This window comes from Eptesicus fuscus, chromosome 9, assembly GCF_027574615.1.
Source record: "Eptesicus fuscus isolate TK198812 chromosome 9, DD_ASM_mEF_20220401, whole genome shotgun sequence".
In the NCBI taxonomy this organism is placed as follows: Eukaryota; Metazoa; Chordata; class Mammalia; order Chiroptera; family Vespertilionidae; genus Eptesicus; species Eptesicus fuscus.
The window spans coordinates 58,683,385-58,701,640 of NC_072481.1; the positions used below are offsets into that span (position 1 = coordinate 58,683,385).

The following is an 18,256-nucleotide window of genomic DNA, read 5'->3' on the forward strand; positions in this document are numbered from 1 at the left end:
TGGTGCATGAAATTCATGCACTGGCGGGGGGTGGGAATCCCTCAGCCCAGCATGTGCCCTCTCACAGTCTGGGATCCTTCACTCCTTACTGCCCACCTGCTCGCTGCTCCTTACCTCTTGGCTCACTGCTCCTTAGCGCTGCCTCAGAGACAGGAGAGGCTCCCACCACTGCCACTGCACTCGCCAGCCATGAGCCCAGCTTCTGGCTGAGCGGCCCTCCCCCTGTGGGAGCGCACTGACCATCAGGGAGCAGCTCCTGCATTGAGCATCTGCTCCCTGGTGGTCAGTGTGCATCATAGCCGCCAGTCATTCTGGTTGTTCTGCTGTAACTATTGCTTAGGCTTTTATTATATTGTAGAGGCCCAGTGCATGAATTCATGTACCTTGAAAGAAAATGTGGGCTGTGAGACTCGGTAGGCACAGGGGCAGGTCTCGGTCCATCTTCTGCGCCCCTGTCCAGCCCCTCCCACCATGGCCCCCAGTCCCCTGTCTGCTGGCAGCCCAGCTCCCACTGCTGCCCCTCCCATGAGCTAACAGTCCCGCTTGCACCTGCTGACGGCATGGAGCGATTGCCCTGATCACCCCACAGGAGCAGGGGGGGGTGAAGAAGCCCTCAGGGGTGATCAGGGCTGGCAGTAGCCACTCGCACCCACTGATGGCGCCGAGTGATCGGGACCAGCACCGGGCACCAGCAGCGGGTGTGAGCAGCAGCTCTGGCACCAGCTGTGGGTGCAAGTGGGCCCAGTGCTGGCAGTGGGTGTAAGTGGGCCAGCGCCCGCTGGCAACAGGTGTGAGCACCAGGGGGGACCGTGGCATGAGGGAGCAAAGAATTTTTAGTAAGCATCAGAGGCTCACCCCAATGACAGCAACTGGCACCCCACCTTCGTCTGGCACCCCCGCTCACCTGCTCCACCATCGCACCATGGCCAATGCCCGCCATGTTCCACACACGCCCCCTGGTTGTCAGTTCATGTCATAGCAACTGGTTGTTCATTTGTTCGGCTATTCCGATTGTTCCGCTGTTCAGTCTGTTTGCATAATTAGCCGTTTATTATATAGCATATTTGACAGTTCAAAGGGGCAGAAAAAATAAAGAGCAGGGTAGTTTTCCTTTTATGTCCAACAACTCAATGTACAGAATACAACTTTGGAAATTTGGAGGGAATAAAGAGGAGAAGGATATAGCCAGGAGGGATAAGAGAATGCTGAGGGTTTGCCTAAGAATTAAAACTAAGAGAGAAAGATTGGAAGAAGAAAAGCTAAAAGGAAGTCACTGAGAAAAAATAGAAAATTACATGCACTTTGAGGGAGCCTGGAATGCAGTATAACAAATAAATTCCTGGTGAGCCTCATCTAGTGTTTATCTCAGTGAAACAGGTCAAAACAGACAGACATCAAAGCCCATTTTTATGACTATAATACATGTGTTCCCCTAAAGTCTATATAGTTCCAGATATTTTAATTCAACAATCACCTGTCAGCTACAAATCTTTAAACATCTATATATATATAAAAGCCTAAGAGACCGTCGCAACCAAAACAACCAGATGACTAAACAGGCTGCGTGGGGTGACCAGGCCAGCAGGGGTGTTAGTGAGGGCTGACCAACAACTGAGCAGCGGGCTGCGTGGGGTGACCAGGCTGGCAGGGGGAGCAGTTAGGGGTGACCAAGCCAGCAGCGGGGGCAGTGAGGGGTGACCAGGCTGGCAGAGGGGAGCAGTTGGGGGCAACCAGGCCAGCAGGGGGGCAGTGGGGGGAAACAAATGACCAAACAGCAGGCTGCATGGGGCGACCAGGCTGGTGTGGGGAGGGCGTTAAGGGCAACCAGGCCGGCAGGGAGGGAAAAGAAGGGCAACCAGGCTGACAAAGGGGGGAAATTGGGGGTGACCAGGCCAGCAGGGGGGGGGCAGTAAGGGGCAACCAGGCCAGCAGGGGGGGGAGTTAGGGGTGACCAGGCTGGCAGGGGGGGCAGTTGGGAGTGACCAGGCCATCAGGGGGAGGCAGTTAGGAGTGATCAGGCAGGCAGGCAGGTGAGCAGTTAGGAGCCAGTGGTCCTGGATTGTGAGAGGGATGTCTGACTGCCGGTTTAGGCCCAATCCTTGTGCGATCGGGCTTAAACCAGCAGTTGGATATCCCCCAAGGGTCTCAGATTGGAAAGGGTGCAGGCTGGGCAGAGGGGAACACCCCCACCATGTACGAATTTCATGCACCAGGCCTCTAGTGATAATATAAGACCTTCAAATGTTAGGTACTAATTAACACTACAACATAGCTTCTTTTATAGGTGAATCCTTTTCTGTCAACTTTAATTGACAGTACCCAATCATTTTTAAACAAAGATTTATGAAAGAGCAGAAACAACAGTTTAATATGCCATTTTAAAAATCTGACAGTAACTTGGGAAGAGAAAACTAGATGTGTGTGTCTGTGTGTGTGTGTGTGTGTGTGTGTGTGAGAGAGAGAGAGAGAGAGAGAGAGAGAGAGAGAGAGAGAGAGATGGAGAGAGAGGGAGAGAAATAGAGGCCTAAATGCTTACTCTAAGCACTAAGGCATGCTTAGCTGATTCAGCAATATCATTACCATCTCTTTGTCAATTTAGTCCCAGTATGCATTTTTCTCAGATATTTTAGTTGGATGTTGTTAACAGGTTACTGTAACAGTATTCATTTATAAATAATTTAATGACATAATAAAAAGGCCTGGATTTAACCATATCGCCATTGAATAAATAAGAACAAAGAAAATTAACAGAAATGTAACTTTATTTTCATAACAGGATGAGAGCTAGTTTCTTAGTTTGATTGATGTCTTTGTGAAAACACTTCTTCCTTTTTATTTTGTGCTCCCTAATTTAATTGCTACACTGAAGTAGACGAAAAGGAAAAAACTCAGACAACATCCTTCGTGAACTAATATAAATTTAAATTATACTAAGGCTTTATAAACTGTTAATTACCTGGTTCAGGTAAAGCTCATAGGTAATTATTTAACACTGGAGGCCCGATTTGCATGAAATTCATGCAAGAGTAGGCCTTCCTTCCCCAAGCTTCTGGCACCAACTTCCCTCTGGCACCCCGGACCCGGGTTTCCCTCGCAGCCCCAGAAGGATTTCTGGAAGGACTTCTGGTCTAATTAGCATGTTACACTTTTATTAGTATAGATTCTTGTTTAACACTGTTTTTATGGAGTTGATTTGTAAATTTGGTTTGTAACTGAGCAGAGTGAACATTCTGAGAGCAGCAAGAGTAAGAAACCCTCCCTTAAGGCCTCTGAGATAAGAACACAGAAAGCAAAGTCTTGCTTCTGGGTCATGTTGGTTTAACTAGCCTGGCAACCAGCAAGTGCAACAAGCGCTGAGTAGCCCACACATTCAAAAACTGATTCACGTCTATGATCACATAACTCGCCTTCCTAACTTCATGCCATCTATTTTCTTTTCATCCCAACGACATGAAGAACAGAAATTTGAATGGTAACATTTCAAAGTTGGCACATTATGTACAGTAAGTGTGCATGGGCACTCACTTTGATTTTTGTGTGAGTTTTGGATGGCACCCACTCCCAGAATTCTCTTCATTGATTTTGTCTTTTAAAAAAAGCACTCTCTGAGGTTATAACAAATTTCCTCAAACCTGCTAATGATGTTAGCTGTCCTATCATTAAGTATCAGTGGCTGAGGTAAACAAACAAACAAATCAAAGCAACACTAAAAATAAAGACAAAAACCCTGCACAATTCAGCATGAAAAACGGCATAACAAATAAAATGCATGCATAAGTTTATGTAAAATGATGGTTCAACAAGAATGAATTTGATTTCCCTCTGAAATCTGTGAAATTGGAAGTTGAGCTGTCAATAATTTCTAAGAAATGATTTAAAGTTATATGGTGGAAAGAACAGAACTGGTAGAATTTTATTTTGGAGTGGACATATTTTTGGAGTCGGTATATTGCAAAATATTTTACATTAAGAAGTTAGGACACAGCTACTATGCAAGCATTGAAAGCATTCACTTCAGGCACTTCAGGTGCACTGTTAAATATTGGCTTGTCTTTATGATGATCTGAAATTAACCAAAATCCCTGTTGAAAATTAGACCAACTTTGGTAATTTGAATTGATGTTAATGCTTTATAGGAAACAAGGGAATATATTATAGCCCTGCACATAGATACCAAGAATTTACCAACAAGACATTTTAAAATTATCCTTCAAGTATGAGTGAAGCTTATATGTATTTCTTATTTATCTATCTAAATTGCAAATAATTGTAAAGTATTAGTGTTCAGAAAGTGATGCATTCATTTGTAAGATAATAATGCAGCCTTTGACATCCATTTCTAAGTTTGAATTAATTTTGCAGCTATGTCTTTAAGAGATACTCTACTACTCACACAGAATTGGCTCCAACCATTCCTCCCTGTGGTCTTCAAGAACTGCTTGTTAATGAATTAGACTGTTTCCATCCACCATTATTTTGTACCTGAAAAGCTTTTCCTACTGTTGCATCGAAATCCACAAACTCTATCAGCAACACATAGCTTTCAGATGCTACAAGTACAGTATAATAAGCCAACTATTTTTTAAACTTTATTATAGAATTTATCAATAATTTTATTGGACCATAACATTAAAATTCAGGGAACATTCTTAGAATTTGAGCAATATATGTGCATTTTAGGGAACATGCTTTGGAGAGGCCTTCCATCCCATTTATTCAATATGTTCCTCTTCTTTCCGTGCCTAAAGTACATATGTTATGTTATTAAAAATTTACAAATAAAATTAGACATTGGAACTGACACTTGAGATTGAAAAACAGATGAGGAAGGTTGTTATTACATGGTGACAAATATAGCTTATAAGTCACTAAGGAGCTGAGTACTTTAGGTTTTGGTTATGTGTGTTTTTTTAATATTTAGAGACATATTAGAAGATACTATACAGTCATCATGGGAAACCCACCTGTAAAATTAAAATGTCTAAATGTCTCCTAGAGCTATAATTATGTTAAAATGTTTTTGTCATCTGAATAAAAAATACTTATGGGTAAAATTTAGATTCCAAACTTACAAAGGCATTTAAAAATACCTTTGTGAGGAACAATTATAATTGTTAATTCCTACTACTGTGCCAAGTTCCCCTATTCTTACGTCTTTTCATATTTATCCCAGATTCATTCCTGACCATAAGGTAATACCAGAGACAAAACATTTCTGTGCATTTTTATTATGCTACCTCAAATAGTTTAAGGCTACCTGGAGGATGAGTAAGAAGGAAGCTTCCTCCCTGACCCTCCACCAAAAAATAAATATCAGAACTAAAAATGTAGAAAAAGGTATTTATCACTTTGCTCATTTGCTTATATTAAAGGTGTACTTTGAAAGGTCTATTACTTCAAATGAATGAGTCATAAAAATATACTAACTTGAGCCCAGCCAGTGTTGCTCAGTGGGTAAGTGGCAACCCATGAACCAAGAGGTCACTGGTTTGATTTCTGGTAAAGGCACATGCTTGGGTTGAGTGCTCAATTCCCAGTAGGGGGCATACATAAGTCAGCAGATCAATAATGTTTCCCTCTCATCTATGTTCCTATTTCTCTATGCCGCTGCCTTCCTCTCTTTGTAAAAGTCAATAAAAACATATTAATATATATAAATTTATATATACTTGATAAATCCACACATGCATTTTTGGGGAGAATTACAGAGGCAGGGCAAATCACAACACTACTAAATTCAAGATTAAAATTAGTAAGTATATTTTGGACTAATAATAACTTGGAAAATATTATTAAACTGTTAGCTATCTATCTATATATATAAAGAGCCAGGGGCCATCACATCCAAAACAACCAAACGGACGACTGAACAGACTGAGTGGGGTGACAAGGCCAGCAGGGGTTAGTGAGGAACAAACAAATGACTGACCAAGCAGGCTGCGTGGGGCTACCAGGCCGGCAGGGGTGTTAGTGAGAGATGACCAAACGACTGAGCAGCAGGCTGTGTGGGATGAACAGGTCAGCAGGGGGGCAGTTGGGGGCAATGAGGTCAGCAGGCAGAGATGGTTAGGGGTGATCTGGTTGGCAGGGGTGCCAATTAGGGACAATCAGGCAGGCAGGCAGGTGAGCAGTTAGGAGCCAGCAGTCCTGGATTGTGAGAGGGATGTCGGACTGCTGGACATCCCCTGAGGGATCCAGGATTGGAGAGGGTGCAGGCTGGACTGAGGGGACCTCCCCCGTGCACAATTTCGTGCACGGGGACTCTAGTATATACATATAAAGAGGTAATATGCAAATTGTCTGGGACACTGTAACATCACAACTGCTCAGGAGGAGGCTGTGTGTGCAGGTGGGTGGGAGGGGACTGCGTGTGCAGTGAGGCAAGCCACAGATGGCTCAGGCCCACAGAGAACAGGGCCTACCAGCCGCCATGGCCCACAGAGAATAGTGCCTGCCAGCTGTGGTGCACTGGCAGTCCCGCCTCTGTGCATGAGCTGCAGAGGAAACACCTTTTCTGACTGCTCATTGGCTAAGCTCCCCGTACGCCACTCGCAGTGTTCTTGGTAACTTGGGTAATAATAATCCAAGAAGGTGATCTAGTGTTTTTCTACCTCATTCCTGGAGGAAAAAATGAAGGTCCACTGCTGGAGGGGTTAATAAATGTCATATCCTGCCCTAACCAGTTTGCCTCAGTGGATAGAGCCTTGGCCTGCCGGCCGCAAGGTCTGGGTTAGATTCTGGTCAAGGGCATGTACCTAGGTTGCAGGCTCCTCCCTGGCCGGGGCCCAGGTCAGGGCTCAAGCAGGAGGCAATCAATCGAAGTGTACCTCTCACATTGATGTTTCTCTCTGTCTTTCCCTCTCTCTCCCATGCTCTCTAAAAATCAATGGAAACATATACTCAGGTGAGGATAAAAAAAAGAAAGAAAGAAATGTCATATCCTATGAAAGACACATCTTAAAAATGCCTAAAGAAAGTTGTCATTTTTTCATGGTGAAGGGACTGGAGTCCGTGTTGATGAAAACACATTGGTGGCTGTGGTGTCTGGCAGTGGCAGCAGTAGGGGGCAGCACCTTCCCCTGATCAGCCTGGTCGCCTCCTACAGAGGGAGGCCAGACTGCGGGGAGTGGGCCTAAGCCATCAGTAGGACATCCCCTGAGGGCTCCTGGATTGGAAAGGGTGCAGGTCGGGCTGAGACCCCCACCCCCATGCACGAATTTCGTGCACCAAGCCTCTAGTATACAATAAACCAGAAAAATAAAAACTGGCTAGAGCCCGGGCCAGGTGGTTCAGTTTGTTGGAGCATCATCCAGTACACCAAAAGGTTGCGGGTTTGATTCCTAATCAAGGCACCTGGCACCCAGCATGCTCTCAGCCTGGAGGCATTCAGCTGAAGACCTCCGACCCCATTAACTGGTGGGCAGCTCCTGCGTTGAGCATCTGCCCCCTGGTGGTCAGTGTATGTCATAGCAACCTGTCGTTCTGTGGGTTGTTCCACAGTTCGGTTGATTTGCATATTAGGGTTTTATTATATAGAATTCTTTGAAAACTATATTCATTTAAGTCAGTATCTTTTCAGATTGCTGCTTTCTCATATTAATGCATATGAATTGACAGCTAATTTGTAGATTATTTAGAATTTTTCTGCTTCAATGCTAAGCCAAATTTTATGCATTTCTTCCACACCTCCTTTTCATAAAGTTGTTATCCATTTTCATCCACTAGCCTTCTGATTAATACAGTGCAGTTGGCTTTCCAAAGCACAGCCAAGGGAGAGATGGATTAATATGTCAGCTAAAATCGACAACTGGATGTCTAGAACTAGTTTGGTGTAATTCCATGGGGTTTCAGGATTTCTAAGTGAATACTTTGAGTCAGAAAAAAAAGCATCTTAGTAAAGGTATACCATTGCCTTGTATTTCAAACATTCCTGCATAGTGATAAAATGCTTATGTTAAAGGCTAAAAACATTCAGTATCATCCCAATGTGTTATTTAGACCTTTTAAAACCTAATATTATAGAATGAATATGTTATATTCCTATACTTCCTTATTTTCCTGTATGGAAGGAGACAGGGGAAGAAATATTTTGCAAATACACAGACCAATATAAAATGCCTGACACATAGGATTACGAATCTCAGTGGGCTACCAGTCTTGAAGTAGCCCTGGAGAACTCTTGCTGCATTTCACTCATAATTAGCACTGTGGGGAAAGAATTCAAAATAAAACATATTAGTAGTCCTTGAACAAAAGAATCATAAGTAGAAACTCAGAACTTATTTATTTATGTGATGTGGAGGCTGATGTTTCCTTTTCTACAGTTCACTTACCTGAAAAATTAGATTGAGAAAGCATATGACAAAAGATAATTCTGAGAGCAAATTAATTGGTGATAGTACAAAATCAGAGTTGTCACATATATAATTAATAAAAATTGTTAAAAAATACAAAGTGATCAGAAAATATACCTGCAAAGGTCAGTGAATGTGTACAGAATTCTTTTATAGAAGCTACTACCAGTGACCAGAAAGTATTTTCTACAAAGCAAAACATGGGTTACCCTTCGTGCCGACACAGGAGACTAAACTCAAGGGAAACTGCATTTCTGTGCTCCTGCTCTCATTCAAGAGAGGTGACAACACTGCCTGCAGGCTCTGAGGTTGAGGTACCATATACATGGTTTTAGAAATCATTTCCAGCCAGAATTTTCAAAGAGTGCATTTAAAGAAATCTGCTAGGAGCAATGACATTCAAAATTGTTCCTACAGAGATGTATGATTATTTGCAGAAGTGTGGTAGAAGCAACTAGCACAAATGAAAATGAAGGGTTTGAACAGCCCTGGTAGTTTGCTACCTCGATTGTATGTTATTTCTATCATCAGATGGTCAACATATTCACAGAGAACATGGATGAACAGTTGGTTGTGACAAAATTGTAGATTGACCCTTCTAGCTGGCTTCTAATTTGCCTCCTAAGATAAAGATGAAAAAAATAACTGTAAGGAATAATTATGACTAGGGAAAGTTATTCTCAAGTTGAAGCATAAATATTCTCTTTTATCGAAATAAGCATTATTTTCTCCAAATAATTACTAGCCCTGTAACTTCTCTTTATAAGCTTTTTTTTCCCTTCTCGGGGAAAAAAAACAAAACAAAAACTTGCTGCCATGCTAGAGGTTAAAAATGGCCCTTGGATTTCAATGATTCATAGCAAAAAGTTGTTCTAAAACTGCCTTATTTTTAAAAAATGTTATACCCCAAAAAGAAGATTGTTCAAGTCTTTGTGGACATTTTTATGTGTTTGTTTATTTGTTTATTTGTTTTTAATGTTTTCATTTATTTTAGAGAGAAAGTAAGGGAGAGGGAGAGAGAGAGAAAAACATCAATCAGTTGTCTCCCATATCCACTCTGACTAGGGATTGAACCCACAACCTGGGTATGTGCCCTGACTGAGACCCTTCAGTGCATGGGATGCTCCAACCAACCCAGCCACATTGGCCAGGGTGCCCTTATGAACATTTTAAACATTGTATTTGAGAATAAAAATTCTAAGCTATGGCTAACTTTCTTTTTCCAAACAACACATACAATTTCAATGAAATCAACCTGATAAATATCTTTAAATAATATTAAAATGCACTGTTTTTAACTGTTTTTATAATTCATCTTTAGTAAGGATAAACTTTATTCATTTAAATATACATTAATACTTTCAACAAAAAATGATTAAGCAACTAATTTGAGCAGGTATTCTGCCCAGCACAGGGAATAGAGATGACCTTATTAAACTTGCCCCTCCTACAAGTTTCTTACATTCCTGCTGGGGAAAAAGATGTGTACCAGTAGATACAATAGTGCATGAACACAGATGTCATTATAACCAATGACATGGAGCTAGGAAAGGGTTAAATAGTATACGCAGAGGCTGCTGTGGCCAGAGAGGTGCACAATAGTGCTTCTCCAAAAGGGTCTGCCTGTGGAGCATCCCCACTCGGGGAGTTCCTCTCCTTCCTGAAAAGAAAGGCTATTTTCTCTTCCTGAAGAGTGGCAAATAGCAGCATAAGTAGAAATTAAAAGTGGCTGTCCATCCAAAGATACAACTGGTCAGAGACATAAATACAATTCAAAAAAGCACACACACAACAAAACAAACAAACAAACAAACAAACAAACCAGCAGAATGCCTCAGAGCCCTGCAAATGGTAACAGCCTTCATAATCCAATGTAAAGAAATTGGCATTTTGCAATCCTATATAATAAAAGGTTAATATGCAAATAGACCAAACAGCAGAACAACCGAACAACCAATCAAAGCATGATATGTTAATGATATGCTAAGGCTACTCAACCACTCGCTATGATGTGTACTGACCACCAGGGGTCAGATAGTCAACTGGTCGACCAGTCGCTATGACATACACTGACCAACAGGGGGCGGATGCTCCGACTGGTAGGTTAGCTTGCTGCTGGGGTCCGGCCAATCGGGACTGAGCGAGATGGGCCAGACACACCCAGGAGACCTTCTGTGGTCCCTCCCCAGCCTGATTGTGCACCTGTGGAGTCCCTCAGCCTGGCATGTGCCCTCTCACAATCCAGAACCCCTTGGGGGATGTCGGAGAGCCAGTTTCAGCCCAATCCCACAGGCCACTCCCCTTGGGAGGGCACCAGGCGCAGGGCTCATGGCTGGCGAATGCTGCTGCGGCAGCTTCTCCTGATCGGGACTGACTGGGCGCAAGCCTGCGGCAGGCACAGTGGGGCTGGGATGAGCAGGAGCGACAGGTAGGAGCTACAGGCGGTGTTGGACTGCGGGTTTTGGTCTGATCCCTGCAGGCCACCCAGAGGGACTCTGCCCATGCACAAATTCGTGCACCGGGCCTCTACTATTTTAAAGAAAAGTCACTCCTCTTATATGCAATAAATGGAACTCTCCATTTAACCCCTCAGCAATAGCGATGCAGAAACTGGGAACGATCTTTAACTAGCATTAAGAACTCAATACAAAAATCAGATTATTCTAGTTTAGATAGGAGCAGAGCAAGTACGTTGTAGACTTAAAAAAAAAAACACAAGGAAGACTACTACTGTTAAAAAAATAAAAGAAAAGAAAATCAGGTCAAAGGCAATTTCATTAGTCACACAAAGGACTTCTAAGATGAAGTGAGGAGGAATTGAAAAATAATATGAGAACTCTGCTATTTAACATTTATGGTTTGCTACATGCTTGAATAAGAAATTGATATATGCAAAGTATGTTTCATAGTATGTGTTCAATTAGCTATTCTCTTTTTAAAACTTATTTTTATGAATTAATGAATTTTTTGTTATTCATCTATATATATAAAAGCCTAAGCGACCTTTACAGTGGAATGACCGAATGTCCAGAATGACTGGTCGCTATAATGCGTACTGACCACTCTGATCACCTGATCAGGGCTTGTCAGTCAACCTCCCGGTTCCTCCCCTGAACCAGCAGGTGCCAATCGCCCAATGGGGAATGGGAACCGGGGGTGGGTGGCAGCAGACATGGGTGGCGCCAGGCCAAGGTGGATGCAGGCAGGGGGCGGTGCTGGCTGCCAGCAGCCAGGGGAAGGAAGGCCCTGGCCGGCCAACCTCCCGGTCCCTGAAGGCTTTTGCAAAACCTCTTTCTGGGGAGGCTTTTCTTTCCCCCCCAGCAGCGCACAATTCAAAGGCACTAGCTGCAGAGCCACCCACTGTGGAGCCACCCAATCTCTCCCCACACCCAGTCAGACTGAGTTTGGCATGACAGGCAGGAACACCCCGAGCTGCCTGCAGGCGGGAAGCTGGTGGGGGTGGGGATGGATGCAGGGGCCTCAGAGCTGGACCACCCAGCATCCAGCGTGCTCTCAGCCTGGAGGCATCCAGCTGCAGACCTCCAACCCCATTAACTGGATCAGTGTTGGGGTTGAAAGTGACCCGGGAGGATGAGGAAATAAAACTTGAGGCGAGTACCACAAGTGCAGTCCCCATGACCTTCCCCTCCCAGGATAATGCTGTGCTCCCTAACCTCCCACGCACTGAGAGATAAACCTGGATTCGCAAAGAGGCAGGCCCCTGAGGAGCTTCAGCTGGGGGACGAGAGGAGTTACTCACCTCTGACACCTCCACCCTTTGCTTTAAGGCTGCATTCTCCTTCCCTAATACATGTTGCTTGAAGTACACAATGGTTTGTGTTTAGACTTGCAATAAACGTGGGGAAAGCAAAGCTTTGTGCTTTAGAACAAAAGAGTTGGGAGTCTTTGGGGGTGTCTCTCTCTCTCTCTCTCTCTCTCTCTTCTCTCTCTCTCTGTCTCTCTCTCACACACACACACACACACACACACACACACACACACACACAGACACTCTTCCCTGGCCTGGAGAATCTTCATGCAGAAAGTTAACCCTAGCTCCTCAGAACCCAACCTCACTGGAGTGGCCTCTGTTTTGTTTTGTTTTGTTTTTTTGTTTTGTTTTTCTCTCACAAGGTTTTTTTCTAACCTCTAAACTGGCAGTCAGACATCCCCCGAGGGGTCCCGGATTGCAAAATGGTACAGGGCTGGCTGAGGGACCCCCTCCCAGGCACGGATTTTGTGCACCGGGCCTCTAGTATGGATAGAAAGCTGAACACGGTGAACCCTAGTTTTTGGTGTCCTAAATGGGGAAAGGCAAATATCCAAGGGAATACACTTGTAGCATTCTTAGCTGTAATAAACAACTGGAAACAGCCTAAATACCTATAAAGACAATAAGCAATGTATGGATACCTATGTAGACATTAAAGTTTTAAGGTATAGGGCTTAAGATAAGAAATAAATGTACAATGTAGGTCTGACTATTCTGGTGTACAAAGAACCTAAATTGAATAACATCAAGCGGCATATTTTAAAAATACAAATTTTCTTTAAAAAAATCCAGCTGGCTTTCTTTATAGATGAGAATGTGAATAGAAAAAACAACCCTGGGAGAATGCACATCAAGTTATTTAAAAGCTTATTTGTAAATTAGGGAACTGAGGTCAATGAATTGTTTTATACTTTCTCTACATATCTTTATTATGTAAAACTTTAATATTTACATTCTTCCTGAATAAATATGTCATTTCTTAATTTTAAAAGCTATTTACCAACAAACAAAATAAAATAAATGCACTATCCAGAATGAACCGAATAGATGTGAAGGACCTCCTAAAGAATGTTGCTTAACCGTGGTTATCCCTGTCGCCTGTGCTATTTCTCACACTCCATAAAGATAAGCCACGAAGAGTGTGAGAGTGCAAACAAGAGAGTAGCCAACTTGGAACAGTTAGCTGGTAGATGAAGTGGAACAGGGCAGAGAGGGGTCAGGGAATCCGAGATGAACTCTCAGAGGAGAAAACTTTCTAAGAAGGGAATTAGAGTCTGGGTTGAGCTCAGCAAGCAGGGAAGGTTGGAAAACACATTCCAAGCTGATTAAATAGTACTAAAAAGAGCATGGAGGTGTGAAACTTCATGATGTGTTCAGAGAACAGTGAACAATATAACTGCATAATAGGGTGGGTGGAGAGCATAATGAAAAACAAGTCAGGAAAAGCATAGTAGATTAGGATCAGATTGTAAATGTGTGAAGGGTCCCAGGTGCCATGTTATAGACTTGGAAAGGTTTTAAGCAAGGCAGGCACTATCAGACTTATATTTGTGAAGGTTATGTTATTGGCAAGCAGGAAAAAAAACACACCACTAGAGCAGGAAATGTTCCTAGATTTTAAAACATTTTTATTGCAAGATGAGGAGGCCTTTTTGGAGGAGATGTTCAGTAAAGGATGGAGGCAATATGTCCCAGGCTTGGATGGAAATGCTTTTAAACATATGTTTTATCATTAATATCACACAGCATATGCTCAAATCCTATATACAGCACATTCTTGGCTTATCACCAAAAATATTTATTAAGAATCCACCTGCATATAAAATTATAGCAGAGTCTAAATCCCTTGCAAATGTCATATATATGTTTTAATTTGTGTGCTGCATAATTCGCATAAAGCATTATAACTTCTCTGAGACCTCCTCCAATACCGTCTTGCCTCTCAAGAATATCACATATATTAAACTCCATTGTACATTCACAAAACAGTTTATTTTAAAGAGTTTTCTATGCAATTCAATTCAATAAGAATGTGTGTTGTGGAGGCAGAGGTGAAAAGATCTATAGAAAACAGAGAATACATTTTCTAGTTAATGGAAAGTTATAATGTAAGTGAAGAGAAGGTGTGGGGCGGGGATAATCTTATATAAGAGAAATGGTTGGTTCCTAAGGCAACATTTAAGCATGTGTGTGACGATGAAGCACATACTGTGAAAGTACAGAAGAAACTCTTGGTTAGAAAAAGATCACCATGAGGTGGTTAGGGATAGAGGTGAGTTTATTTAGTGCTTTCACTGATAAAATAAATCTAAAAGTACAAACAATTTTAGAAAGCAGGAAATATATAGAACAGCCTTTCAACTGCTACCAAGATTTGCAGCTCAATCTGAGCTTGTAGAATATTTAACTTTAGCATTGAACATTTGGTACAGTTCAGAAATAGAAATTTACTTTTGAACCCTATGTAGCTTAGCTTACATTTAATTAATTTCTTGCATTTAATACATAACAGAATTTTAAATAAGTTGGATTTGTTTCACTTATATTTTCTTATATCCACATGTCTTCAAGATTATTTTTCAAATTATCTTTTTATATAGTCATGGCAGAATGAAAGCCAGAATAATGGTAGAGGTGAGCCATACAAAATACAGAGGTAGACAGAAACATTCTCCCTAATTGTACTCTTCTGCTTATTGACACATCTCCTCTTTCACCTACTTTATTGAGTACTCCTCACGTTGTTGATCTGGCATTTATGATTAATGTATAATGCTATACATATGTTTAAAAAGTACACAGTTATGGTCCCAAAATACACCTGTGCCTGCAAGGTTCCTGCAGGTTAATGTCTTCTGCTAGGGAAAATGGCCTCATTTGCATTGACTTTCAATGAGCTCCTGCAGGCAAATACTGGAAGCCAATCATCTGCAGATACCTGCCCTCGGGTATAGGTGTGCTATCAGACAACCTGTATACTCTGTCTATAGTGTTTAATCTCATGTGCTATATAAAACTTAAAGTTTGACCCATTGACCCAATAGACAGTGACTGCACATCTTTGTAGAAACTGATTTGCATTTGGAATGAGTAGGGCATGTTCAGTAATGAAATAAAGTTGATGATGGAAAAGTGTTCAGTCTCTAAGGAAAGAAAAGTAATATGTAATAGAATATGATGGAGTTATAAATATAGAAACAATGATGTAAAGAAAAATTGAAAGATAGTTGTAGTGTCAGTAATACAGGGAATTTAGAGAAGCACAGCAATGTTTGATATACAAAGGTATACATTATCATTGTCTCCCAATAACAGGAAATTTGAGTATTGCTTTACATCACATTGTTTCCCATAAATGTTTTGAAAATTTCCTCAGCCAAGTCACAATAAATGTATCAGGTATACATTTTTGTGAGATTTATATAAGAAAATTTATTGAATTGAGAATACATATTCAACACATTCTTTTTATTTTTTTCATTATTTTTTATTGTTTAAAGTATTACATATAGTAGTACATATATCTCCTTTTTTCTCCCATTGACCTTCCCCTAGCCTCCTCCAAAAGGGGGTATCAGGTATACACTTATTACACAATATTTATTTAATGTTTACTATTTGGTGAACTCAGGGACGTGCATTCCTGATACAAAAATAAGTAATAAACCTATTAGGGAGACATAATAATTAAAAATAAAATAACCACAGTACAATGTAACTGGCTTCTATATTACAGACCTATTTTATTTTTGGTAGTTCATTGGATAAAGTGATTATTTCTTCGTCATCTCTCTCTCTCTCTCTCTCTCTCTCTCTCTCTCTCTCTCTCTCTCTCTCTTTTATTATTTTGTCAATTTAAATGTGATACAGGGTCCAAAGATTTAGACCTTGAACCTCCGCTCTTCTTTATGTATACTCTTTCCTAAGCAATCTCAATCAATCCCTTGAATTTTAAGGACCATCAGTACATTGGTGACTCACAACCTCCAAGTACATGTATTCAACCATCTACCTGATATCTCCACCTCAATGCCTAATAGGCATCTTAAGAATATCGAGTATCCTGGCTAAAACATAACTCTTGATATATGACCCCTCCACACACAGTCTTCTCCCACCATAGGCAAACACATTCATCCAGTTGCTCAGGCCAAATATGTATCTTTTGCTGTTATCTTTTCCTTATATGCTCAATATACCAGCAAGTACTGTAGCCTCTAATTTTTAAATTCAGCCTAAATTTTATTAGTATCCATAACATTCACTATTCTCACTTTAGTGTAAGCCTCCATCATCTTTCATAATCTCCCAACTGGCCCCCTGGATTTCCATTCCTGACCCTTTAATCTATTCCCCACTTTGCAGTCATGTGACCTTTCTAAATCTTAACACAGACCATATCACTTCCTTTCTCAAAATTTCCAGTGGCTTCCAGTCACACAAAGTTTAAATACAATGCCAGGACCTTACAATGCTCTACTTCATCTGGCTTCTGTCTCACTCTCAGAACTCACCTCTCACTTCTGCCCTCTACATCACTTCTGCTTTTACTGATCTTGTCTTTTTGTGCCAACTTAGAAGCTTTACGTTTGCTCCTATCTTTGTGCCAGCTATATTCTTCTCATAGATATCCTATGGCTCATTCTACTATTCCTTTTGGAAATTTTCTTAACTTTCTTCTCAATATGCCTCCCTGACCACCTACCTAAGTTAACCCACTGAAATTCTGTACCCTGCTTAGGTTTTTTCTTTATGTAACACCAACTTGAATTTAAAATTATAGATTTATTTGAATATTTTTTATTGTTTCTTCCAAAGACAGTAAGCTTCATAAAGGCAAAATCTTGTTTCTTGTTTTCACTACTGTTTCTCTAAGCTGAGAAATGTGCTTAGAAAACTATGACCACCTAATAAGCATTGTGGAGTGCATACATGAAAGAAGATTTGGTACATGAGTTTCACCATGAAGGACAAATAAAACTATTGCTTGGGTAAAGAGCTCTCCGGAAGTGGGTGACGAGGATAAGCTTGGAAGTGTAAAGATCATGAGGCGTTCACAAATGGTTAATAGTTCTCTGTGGGTACAGCATTCCTGAAATCATGATAGAGTCTCTCATAATTGTGTAAATTTCATTCACACATTGACTCTGAACCAAATAAAAAGAATCAAATGAATATATTTAAAACTTGTGATCCTTTATAATGTTCCATTTATTTTGTCAATCTGTAAAATAAATGTTACTGAAGAACAAGGAAAATACTTCCATCAAACCATTAATGAAGTACACTCTCTTTCAAGTGTTCATAATTTGTCTCTAAATGTCATTGAGAGTATCATAATGCATATGTAAAGGTGAGACTAAAATCCCCGGGTAATCCTTGTGCCAACAAATGCAAGCTTGGCCAGGGACACTCCTGTTTAAGAGTCGTCACATTCTGTGGCTTAGTCTCTTCATCTCTCTGGCTGCATGAATCCTTACCTCAAACAGAGCCACCTGATGTTGTCTTGTTCCATGCCAGGTGAGTCTGTCTATTGCTGTCAAAATCGGGACTGTGTATAGCTGTTATCACATGTTAACATTCCTCTGTCCACCAACTTGAATTTACTTCCTAGCAACTCCTCTGGCTCAATTACTTAGAACTCTACAATCATCCAATCCTAATAATACTTTATTAATGGCATCATAAACGGGATTCAGAGCTCAGAATGCCTGGTTTCTCACTTGTGAATCATTTATCGTCCTCCCTGTTTTCATATATGGCTTATGAATAAATTGATATAGCAGTTTGAAAACAAAGGACAGGATCTGGACATACTTTTTTTTTGAGTCACATTTAAAGCAACAGCCTTCAAGGGCTGAAGTCACTATATGGAGTCCTATGCACCAAGTTCACAGCTTAACAACGTTAAAATGTTAAAATTAATATGCCAGGCTGCATCCTAAGGGGAAATGATTCCTAGAGCACCTTGATATTTAGAAAAATATAAACTTTGAGAATTGTAAACTCTGTCACAGCCAATAACTTACCTTTCTCATTTGTTGGTATATTTCTAGCAACTAGCTTGTCTTAAAGGAAGTTATTATCATTTTTTATGTTTTTATTGATGAGAGAGAGAAAAAGAGAGAGA

General features: G+C 41.1%; 1 long non-coding RNA gene across 3 annotated transcripts in view; it reads right to left on the reverse strand.

The window, feature by feature from the left end:
• LOC129150242 (uncharacterized) overlaps positions 1–17,704 on the reverse strand; it is a 203,839-nt gene extending 186,135 nt beyond the window's left edge. For all 3 annotated transcript variants that reach the window (XR_008556972.1, XR_008556970.1, XR_008556971.1), the window contains exon 1: positions 17,607–17,704. This is a non-coding gene — a long non-coding RNA (uncharacterized LOC129150242). The remainder of the gene's footprint in view (positions 1–17,606) is intronic.
• Between the last annotated feature and the right edge of the window lie 552 nt (positions 17,705–18,256).